The sequence below is a fragment of the Haemaphysalis longicornis genome, unplaced genomic scaffold (genome assembly GCF_048455015.1).
Source record: "Haemaphysalis longicornis isolate Haplotype H1 unplaced genomic scaffold, Haemaphysalis longicornis Haplotype H1 scaffold_1, whole genome shotgun sequence".
Lineage (NCBI taxonomy): Eukaryota > Metazoa > Arthropoda > Arachnida > Ixodida > Ixodidae > Haemaphysalis > Haemaphysalis longicornis.
The window spans coordinates 309,724,590-309,735,922 of record NW_027526203.1 but is presented as its reverse complement, the minus strand read 5'-3'; the positions used below and the strand labels follow the sequence as shown (position 1 = coordinate 309,735,922).

The 11,333-nt window shown below is 45.3% G+C and overlaps 1 protein-coding gene across 1 annotated transcript in view; it reads right to left on the bottom strand.

Annotated features, from left to right (window-relative positions):
- Positions 1-1,104: 1,104 nt before the first annotated feature.
- LOC144170078 (uncharacterized) overlaps positions 1,105-11,333 on the bottom strand; it is a 34,796-nt gene continuing 24,567 nt past the window's right edge. The window contains exon 3 of the mRNA XM_077699626.1: positions 1,105-1,306. The gene's annotated coding sequence lies outside the window, so the exon portion shown is untranslated. The remainder of the gene's footprint in view (positions 1,307-11,333) is intronic.

The following is an 11,333-nucleotide window of genomic DNA, read 5'->3' as shown; positions in this document are numbered from 1 at the left end:
TGGGCGGGGCTCGTGATGTCGAGAAGTGAAGTCCGGTGGAGCATCAGAATTACAGAATGGCTACGGAGACACGGGACTTGAAGAAGCAGAACATATATAACTTGGTAAACCAAACGAAAAAAAAATAGCCGACTTCAGGGGTAGATTGATTCAGATAGCGCAAACCTTTGCGGAGGTCATTATCACGGACTGCCAACAAGCGTGTAGGAAGTTTTCGAGCGGACTCATCTCACAGCCCGGGACACAAATTCGCTGCAGCATCCTCCCCAGCATCATGTAAGGACTATTTCGGCTCCAGCCAATTCCGACACCCCCCCTCACGCGGGCAACGAAGCTGCCCACCTGCATGCCCGAGAACTGCCACACCAGGCAGGCCAGGTGTTGGGCAAGCAGTGGCAGGTCTGTTCCCTCTCATACTTCAAATAAATCACGCAGCACTACCGCCTGGAGCAAACAATATTCCCCCTTCACACAAAAACCTCACGAAAGGAGAAGAACGCCACGTTGGAGGCATCCAAACCAACCCCTTTTCCCAACCAACTAGAGCCCATATCCTGGCCCCGATACTGCACTCCTCCCAATGCCGCTTCTGCAAGGCTCCGGGCACCCTCTACCATATTATGTCGGGCTGCGATAAGAACTTCCACCTTCCCCACGCACCCACCTCGCCCCCACCACTGCTCTTCCCCTCCCCTGACTTCTGGAAGAGAGCACTGCCGAGCTCGGATCCTGAAGACCCCCTCTGGCCGGTGAAGAGCTCAAGAAGCTGGACGATCTCAAGGGGCCCGACAATAAGTACACTTCCCTAAGACTAACTACTCCATAGAGACGTTTATTCCTCCTCCGCCTCATCCTGCAGTGAACATTAAGCGGATGATGGCGGTGAATGTTATGGGGATAACTGTCATTAAGAAAAAAAATGAGAAGCTAACCTCTGCTCTCACCCTATTTAACGCCAACTACGAAGGTGAGGACTTGTGGTCAGAAAAAAACTTGATTTATTTTTTGACGACTGCAAGAGACTTTATCACCAAGCCTTAAATACCTAAGATATCCCGCGAGAACGCATTTACTGATTGCTGTGAAATATATAAAGGAAGTGGGTACAAGTGCAATAATTATTTACTTTTATTTACAACAGATGAGCTTTGCCAATGAAGGATGCCTACTATATTACACAATATGAACTTCAACTATGCCATGTATTCATGCGGATGATCTAAGTAGAGGCACTGTATCCTCGACCCAGTCTTGAATGAGCCGCTTGGAGAAGTTCCGCTCTTGCTCAGCTCTTTCCAAGAATCACCTGCAAATACAGGAAAACATGGATATAAGTACAGGGAGCTGTGATTCCGGCATGATGACATTATAAAAACTTCGTTAGAACTGAAATAAATTTGCACAGGAAATTGCAGGAAACGAGATCACTTCATTTAGAAGGTACCATAGAAGTAAGAGCTATTTGAGACTACCGTGTGCCGACGGTCGCGGACAGCAAGTGACACAAGTTCGTGAATCTGTGTCCTACCCATACAGGAGGAGCCGTTCATTCTCATGAGACGGAACCGTGCCCTTAAGATGTCTTCGTACTGGAACAGTAGCACGATACTTAGCGCATGCAGCGCTCCTTCCATTATGCGAGTGAAGTTCGGGTGCTGCAATCTATGGTGAAAGTTACCGGAACATACGTGGAGCGCAGTGTCATTAGCTGAACGTCTCAGTCACCGAGTTTTAATATATAGATTGACTCAAGCATATGCGTGCACGACCTTGCACCTACAGGTTCATATAAGCGCAGGAGTGAGCATTCACCTACGGTTTTTTTTTCATGGTTGTCGGGCCTGCATGCGAATGGCGGTATCGCTTACATGAAACCCGAAACTGCAGCTCCTGTGCTAGAGCGTTATAAGGACAGCTGAAATCGGCATACCTTGCCTACAACTGGTCCTATGTACGCTGAACAAAAGGGTTCATTTTTTTGCGGTCATTCGGCAAGATCAAAGCGACAAATCGCAGTGTGCTCCAGAGCAGCTGCCGCTCGGAGGTATCTCTGCCTGACTACGAGTAAAAAAAGCTAGCTCGATCCCTGCCTATTGGTGTTTACGCTGGCCACAGCATGCACATTCTCATCCTCCAACGCACAGGTTGACAAATCATGATGTTTAATTGTGCGCTGCTCCGCACGAACTCTCACATCTGGCTCACTCTCGTGAAGGCAAACCGCGGAAGTCTAAAACGCAGCGTTATTACCTACTCTCCCAACACTTTCATGGTACAGGGTACGCGGCTCGCCAAGCGGTGGTTGTGTCAGTGAAATCAAATTCTTACCCTGCACACTTTCGAACAATCGACTTTTTGGTCATCAAGCGATCACCTTGTCGGCTGAGCTACACGAGAGGAAGGCTTTTGCTTTCCGTTTGGAAGCAGTTGGATGTGGTTAATGCGTGCCGTGCATTGCTGTGCATGACGCGGCTACTGATACACAGCAGGCTGGAGATCCGTGCAGCATTTAGAATTTCTCCGATAAGACAGGTGTGGCGCTGCTCTATACACTATCCTTGCAAGGAGGTGTCTGTGGGTCGCTCGTTATTGCGGATACCACCATTGTAATTTTATTGTAATTGTATTGTTATCATTGTAACTTGTAATTGTATTAGCAAACTGTCGAACCTGACTCCAAGTCATAACATTTACAACCATCGCCATCCAGAAGCATGGTTTGGGCCCTACCCATGTACAAACTACGAAAACAATTATTGTGCTACACCTTACCATCTCTGTTAAATCCGCTTATTCAATGAACTATGTTGTGTTCGTGTTATAATTGCTTCTCGCGTTCTTGCAGTTCATCTTATTTCTTGTGGGAAAGCCTCTTGTTGCATTGTGGCTATTATGCTTCATTTTAACATGGATTGGTTATGTTGCTGCCAAGGACTGTGAATTTTCTTGAAAACATTGATTATGAATGCAATTTTTTCTTTTTGTCTGATGCATAAGTGTACACATTCATGGTATAAGTAAACATGGGGGCACGGACCCCGTAAAGCCGCTTCTGTTGGCTTTTATCCGCGCTCTTGATATCTCTATTCTGTCGATGTCAAATAAACTTGATTGATTGATTGATTGATTGATTGAATGATTGATTGATTGATTGATTGATTGATTGATTGATTGATTGATTGATTGATTGATTGATTGATTGATTGATTGATTGATTGATTGATTGATTGATTGATTTCTTAAGTGGTTGATTGATTGATTCTCAAATGCACTGCAGGCTGTCGGATAAGCCAGCATTTGCTGTAATGCAATTCGATTGAATTAGTTTTAATCGTCAAGAGAGAAAGCTATTTGCTGTTCCACGAAAGCCGCCGGTCGACGTCTGTGGCCCCAAGGGTTATGTTCAATCGGTCCTCTGTGCTGTTTCTTTATGGGTAATATATGTCCTTGGTTTTTGTGTTTGTGTGTGCATGTGTGTGTGTGCGATATGATGATGATGATGACGACTACGGCGATGATTATGATGATAATGATTAAACGTAAATTGAAAATAACGCAATATGACTGGGCTAGGATTGGTTCCCTCCTTCTAGTGCCCTATTTTCCTCTGCCCCCCTCCTGGCCCTAAGTATAGACACTGAACCCCACGGTCGGAGCTGGCCACAGCTCGCTCCCATAGCTTATATAAGTCGGTGTTGTTCACTGAGGATCATATGCATGGAATAAAGAGGATATTTCAGCGTACTTGTTACAGGCATTTAAGATTTTCTAGGAAAACCCCTTTTTCTGAGTATGTTCGGATTGGTATTCGTCTGTATTTGTCTGATAGATTTAATCTCAGCAGCTGCTAAGCTTTAATCTGGTGGAGGAAAGAGAACTCTGGCTTTTTTTTTAATTTGAGGCGCTCACCTAAGGTATTTGGGAGAAGGGGGACGAAGATAAGACTGCTCGCTGGGGTGTTTGTAAGTTCTCACGAAACCTGGGCTGCTCTCTCATTACCATCAGGCTCCTCATGTCGGATTATACCATCAGGCTCCTCATGACAATGATGTTTCGGATTATAGGAATATTGAGTGGTAAACGTTTTCTGTGCCTCTTGTGAATTGAACCATTTATGATGCTAAGTACAGCTTTATCAGAGTCCGTAATAACTTGATGGCGCTTTTCTTGAAATTCTCCGTATTTTATTACCAATAGAATCACGCCACTTTCGGCCTCCTATATGCTAGTACTTAAGGTAAGGCAGTCCCTGATGCCTCCTTGGTCGAAGATGATTAGGGAGGCCTTGGTCTTGTCGTGAAAGGCAGCATCGGTATAACAACGTTTGGGTTGTTTGCGAACTTACTGCGTAAGAAACAGGCTGACATCAAACCTCTCACGAAAATTCTAAGCGATCCCTCTCCCTAGAATTTTTGTGAGAGGTAGTTTAAAGTCCGTCCGTCTGGCTGTGTATTCCTGTATACACCATTGGGACACTCGGTGTCTGATCAAAACATACGCTCACTTGTAAACTGGAGAAGTCTGTACCCCTTCCCCCTATCCATAAAAAAGAATGCAAATGGTGCTTGAAACCTAAACAGACAGCAGGAAAGAGAGGAAGCGCATGAAGAATGCGTCAATAAGAAAACGCCGTGAGACAACGAGATTGAACTACACGGAAACTGCTTCGTTTGGTTTAAGCCACATGCACTCTCGGGATTTATCTGTGTTGCATACGTTTCATGTACAATACCCTATAGCTTAGCGTCCTTCACGGACTTTAAGGCGCACGGTCTGAAGGATGGGAAGGGCATTTTCCTTCCATTCTCTGTTGCCCGCTCTAAATACGCTCTAAATAATGTGGGGTTGGAGTTTTTATATTTCGCATAACGACCTACCGCTATTTCGGGAAAATTCCTGCACCAGCTGGCACTCCAGACTACAAGTTTTGTTTGGAGGATCACGTTTAATTCCCGGAAACCACTGTCTGCCTACCGCTTCGTCCAGCTCTGAGTTCCAAACTTCGCTTCGCCAGACCGCTATCAAGCAGGGACCATCCTCTTCCCGCGTTTCTGTGGAGAATCATGTTGGCGCCCCTTTTAAATCGATGCTTTATATGCCTAGGCGAAAGGAAAGTCTGGCGGTCCCGCGTGTGCAGAAAACTCCTCCGGCGCGAACTCACGCGCCTGCGAAGAAAAGAACAGGTTGGCCCGGAGTTAGAAGTAAGGGAAGAGATAGGGCTAGGTTTAGCGACGACGTAGCTACACTCTCACATCTCACGACACTGGTAATTGGGAACGGCGCATCGGAGGGAGGGAAAACGGAGGATCGCAGTGGAGCACGCGGGTAGCGAGCTACAGAATGAAGCACAGCTCAAACGGCAACGGCGGGCCGGGGAGGCTGCGGTATACAGGCGGTGCGTCGTCAGCGTGGCAATGGCAAACACCACCCGTACGTCACAGTTTCGCTGGTTAGCCGTCTGTACGAAATGCATTTGCGCATTTTACCTTACCCCCTCCGTAGGTAGGGAAAAAACTTCTGAATACTACACGGGCCGGGCAAGCCCACGCAGCAAAACAAAACAAAAAAAAGCAGTGCAGATAAAACAGTCTGTTTCCAAATAAGCACGAAGAAGGGGGCTTTGTAGTTCTCGATTGAAGCTCAGTCAGCGATACCGTAAATGACGGGTATTTACTATAAATAGGCCAGTATACCGTAATAAACAATAGTGTTTACGTCAGCGGTGGCGGAAAGCAGGCTCGACGGTTGTTCTAAGCCAGCTACTCTAAAGTATACTGCATCACGGCTGTCTTGCAGAATGGTGTGCTATTGCATATCGAAGCTCGATTGCTATACTAGACCATAAATTGCTCTACCCATGCGAAAACTTTTCTTTCGGTTCCGAACACTGTTTTGTTCTGGGCACACCGATACACGGCGATGAAACTCGGGAAGGTAGCGGAAATTAAGCCCGGCTGTTCGTACCACGCAAACTAAATTTGTTTCAAATGAGATCGATTGCCACCCTCTGGGCGCGATGAATATGCACGCGATTAAATTAATGCATGCTTCGCATGTTGAGTGACCCTTGAAGTGACCTCTTCCAATTTCTTTTGCCTTTAGGTTAGCTATACATGCGTAAATCGTTTTGTCTTATCCCAAGCCACATCTTTTTGCTATGCCTTGAAGTGCGACCAGCAGTTCGTTGCAAAATGGTCCGGTATAAGCCATTTTGTCGTATTTAAATATCCCTATGCCCGCGAAAACATCTGTGTATTTATGAGTCCTTTTTAACAGAATCTTTTACAAGGAGCAAGTACTGTAGAATAATGATATTTGTACACATTTCTGATTCTCATCCCGTGAGATAAAATATAAATCGTGTCTGTGCTCTAATAACCTCTCCAGAACACGAGCGGGTCTCCCTCGCCACAAGGTACCCGAATTCGCAATCGTTGAGTTCAGGCGGTCGAATACTAATGAAGAGTCCCATCATAGGATGAGACCCGAAAAATATTGTTTCCGCTGTGATACCGCACAAAGCACGCAAGCCAGACATTAAGCATTGTAAAATGTCATCCAGCATTTTTCGTTTCGTAATGAAAACCTAAGTGCGCTTAATTTTGCATTTCCAACCTTGGAAGGAGTGATTCGTCGCTCAAGTGCAATGGGAAAGATAGACCGAGGGAATTTATCGAGCATAGTGTTTGAGCCGCTCAAAAAAAGAAAAAAAACCTAATATTATCCCTGCTTTGTCCTTACCCTATTCAGAACGAGCTCTACATGTGTGGTTCATCGCTGTCCACTCGAATTACTCGGAACACTAATTATTTTTACATATTTATTTGAAAAAAAAATACTGGAGTGCAGAGTCCCAAGCAGGAGAGCTACATACTGAATTAAGAAATTTGTTACATGAATACTTCAAACTATACGGGTAGAGCCAAACAGAAGCGATATTCGTTGAAAAAACTAGATAATTAAGGGGGACAAGAATATACGAGAAGGGACAGAAATCGTACAAGGCAAGCCAGCTAAAACCATTTGCGCAAAAGATGATGCTCAAATGACAAAAATGCAAGGTAATTTGTTCCGAACGCTTGGTTCAGAACACTGACAGCAGGCCTTGTACAGAAGTATTGTTTAATTCACCCAATGTTCGTGGAAAGAAGGAGTATTTAAACTGGTTTGTCTGAGCGAAAAATAGGGTAATAGACAATGAATGTGAATGAAGAGCTCGCCGAAGTAATAGGGGTGTTATAAAATTCGCTGCGTCAAGACCGAGTTCGTGGTTAATAGGAGAATATGTAAATTTAAGCCGATGGAATTTTCCTCTTGATACCAAAATTCTAATTCTATAAATTTCGATTTCTTCACTAATTGAGAGACATCGACCATATAGCGAGTAAACAAAGCGCAATGCGCGTCTGTGTACTTTTTCAACTTCGTTTGTGCATGCGGGTAAAAGGCTATGGACGTACATTCCATTTGCGATAATTTCTGGAAAACTTGTAATAGAAGTGGAGAAAAGTGCACGCCTAGGGTAGGGAGCGATACTGGGATTTTCGGATTGCGCTTCCGATTTGCCGGGGGAAAGGCAGTGCAACATCCCGTACAAAGCACTGGTGTGAATGGTTTCGTTTCGTTAGTACAACGGGTCGAAATTTTGAGGGCTCCACGACTAACTGAAAGGAGCAATTGTTTTCACCTGTCACAACATTTTCCGCTCATACGTCGTTCCCTCGTGTCACGGGGTGAACCCTCTGGTCGGGCAGGAAAGGAATTATTCAATAGAAATGAAGCATGAAGACGAGTTCCATAGTGGTGGTGGCCGTTTTTCCGGAAGAATAGCTAGGCAGGAGTAGTCGTACATTTATCGGTGTTGTACACACACAAACACAGAGTGCGTGCGTGCATGTGTGCGTGCGGGGGAAAGGATACGTCTGTTCCTATGAAAATCTATTTGGTGTTCTTCAAAATAAGTTGAAAGGGTTCCGTGCACACAAGAGTTGGCAGAGAAGGCTCACTATAGCAGTTCCTTCACGCTTGCATAATTTTGAGCGAGAGTTCCGCCTGCTAGTCTTTCCTCCTTAAATGGACAAAACCAGTACCTCACTGGTTCGGCACAGCCCAAAAGTGGTATGTGGGGAATACCTGCCTACTGGCCTCGTGCTGCTCTCCATAAGTCATGTTAACATGATGCACCAGACAAAGTACAAAAGCAGGTACAGCTTCGGCTAAGGGCAAGTTTCCCTACAGATTGTTGTGTTTGTATGCCGCTAACACTCTATTCGGTGAGTCGAGAAGGTGAGCTGTACCGGACCAGCAAGCTCAGCGTACACGCGTACGGTAATGCCGACGTATATTGACAAGAGCCGTATTCTCCTCTTTTGTCCGTTTTGTGTCCGTTTCAAATTGTCCGTTTTGAGCATACCCTGATTGGCTAAAAGTGAACACCCGGATGTGAAGTCATGCAAGCACGGCGTAGCTATGAGCTGCGGCTTCTCGGAGCAAACGATTAGGAGCAGACGATTGGTTCCTTGGCGGAACAATAAACACATAAAAGATAGTTTAAAATAGGTTTAGTCGTTTAAAATAGGTTTAGTCGTCAAGCCGCGAGAACAGCGGCTTTTTCCCCCGCCTCCTCAGCCATTGTACTTGACTGGAATAAAGAACTTCAACTTCAACTTCAAAAAATATGTTTACAAGGACAGTTGCGCAAAATTCAAATCAAGGCCCCCCTACAACTGGACGTACGTCACAATAAAACGGACACAAAACGGTCGTTTTCAAAATGGACAAGCACGAGACTACCGCCCCAGATCTCGTACAGCTTTAAGATGGTTCGGAATACCTATTGTTTTTCTCCCTCTCGAAGTAGGCACAGATGCGCAACTTCCTTAACAACGTCCAAAAGAATCAGTGCTGTGACAGAAATGACGTCAATTGCTTTGTACGGTGCAAGAGCAACGTCCTTTACAAACTAAATTTATCGTGCGGAACATTGTACAATTAACAAACTGGCCGCTACGTAAACGCAAAAAGGGCTCAGAGCAGCAGTTTGAGCTCGAGCGTCAGCCGGACAATAGTCGGCGGTGCACGTGCCGAGCAGCTTTTCATGCGGCACGTGTCCTTTGCTGCTTCTGCTCACAAATCTACGAAAACATCTGCCTTTTTGCGGAGTCGGCAAGAGCGCCACCCCTCGCTCTCTGACCCTGTCGTATAAATAAACTGTGTAGCGTGTCATTTGTGAGCTGCAAGCGTAATGTTTAGGTGCGGAGCACCTTAGGATCGCACAATGGCCGTCCGCGTCCGTGCGCATAGCGTTTATAATAGCAAAAAATCACTCAGGCATCGGCAAGATTTGAGCCTGTGTCTGGTAGACCAGACAGAGTTAATGGCAGTCGCCTTACGCATTGGGCTACGACCATGATTTAGTATCCGAGAGTCAAACGGCTTACTCCCTCGTCTGTAACGGTGCGGAGTACCTTAGGACCTCCCAAAGTCCGTCCGCGTCTATCCGTGCGCACACCACCATCAAGCGAAAATCAAGCGAAATTCGGGGCTGAAATCGAATGACGGTCGGGGCGCAAATCGGATGTCACTCGGGGCGCAACTTGGATGTCATTTCTAGTCCCCGTACTCCGCACCCTCGCCATCATCCACGGAGTGGAGATGCTGCCTTTTTTGTTTCACATCTATCGAATAGACCCGGTCTGTTTCCAAGCGGCCATTGTATCCAGCACCTGGCGGCTGAGGGAGACTCCGAATGGCCGGGTGTTCATTTTATCTGAAATGGCGGAAGAAAGCTGCCACATCGTGACTTCGGACGCAACCCTGAATACTGGAATGCACATTTATGTTAGACGCGGTTCATTCTGTTGCACTGGTACTGCGTTGTAAGCCCTGTTACTTATATCTCACATAGCTAAGTTACGTAAACCATATTTGGCGATTTTGAGTTTATTATTTGTTCTGTTTGTATGTTAATTTCTTATAGTTACACACGTGCATGTTTACTTGCAGTTTTTAGTTAAGGTCCTTGATTTGTTTCCCCCAAATGAGTAAAATAACAATTGTAACAACTGCCGCTATGCGGTCATCGGAGCTTCCTGTTTAATTTTTAATATGTGGCGGTGGTTATATGGGCATAACAATATCAGGAAACAAGTAACAGAAAGTGCTATATTAACGATGCCTTTATTGTTATACCTTGGTTCGTTGCATTTTTCACAATAGTTTCTCTGTCTATGCTCGATATTTATACCATTGTCTTTGCTCTGCATACTTTAGCAGTTCGACTATATTGTATTTCTATGATTGGAGCAGCGCAGTGTTCTAGGTAACGTATCGTAAAATGTTTGCGAAGCATATTAATAATGGTGTTTAAAGCGTACCGCGTGAAGTCACCCATGTACAACAGCAAGCGTGCGTCCTTTCCAAGCGGTTTATGTCGTATCTTTCGGTGTTGTCGGGGGCTCAAAAGACCCGCTTTACTTGGCTCAACGCGCACACAGACACCGAATTTCACAGAAACCAAGCTCATGCTGTGGTTTCAGCTTGTCAGTGGGACCAACCTCAATAACTAATAAGCTATTTGGGTGTCTGGCTTAAGCGCTGAGAAAATGCATTCAATCAAATAACTATTTTGAACTAATCATTTACTGACTTCGCTTCGCTTCCCAACGGTTGTTGTATTCAACGCCGCTTTTGTTTAGCTACCAAAATGTAAATACCATAGACGCTCCACAAAACGTTGAGAGCCCTTAAAGAGGAATAATTTTGCGGAAGTCATTGTGCTGCTCCCAAGTGCAGTTTAGAAAACATTCCATTAGTATGGTGCGATAGAAATTTGTTGGATATTATATAAAACGACAATAAAACTAGCATTCATCAGGCCTAGCTTTGGAAGCGGTGGTTCAGCCTCGCGGGACCGAAATGACAAAAGGAGTGCGGATATAGCTTACTTCATAGCTTACTTGATTGCTTCAAATTGTTGGACGTTCCACAATAAAAGTAAAAAAGAGCGTACCATGCATGCCAGAAACTAAAGCTATTTCCTTTTACTTAAAGCGTAGTTTGGGAGATGCAAACGCGACGTGATCGTCGGTGACCAAATAGCGGGCGCACAAGCCTCAGCCTACGGCCGTTCTACTACATTGCTATGCTTTTATAAAGTGCCGTTTTTTTGCCGGGCTGTTTTGTCACCATGTATGTTTGTGGTGGTGCGGTGCTGTTTCGGGCTGTATTGGCGGCATGCTTTTACTGCGAAGCAGTTTATGTGTAACCACTACGCTAGTTTTCATTACGATGAAGCCGATTTACTCAGCGCTGCTCCGGGGCTCCTCCTCACC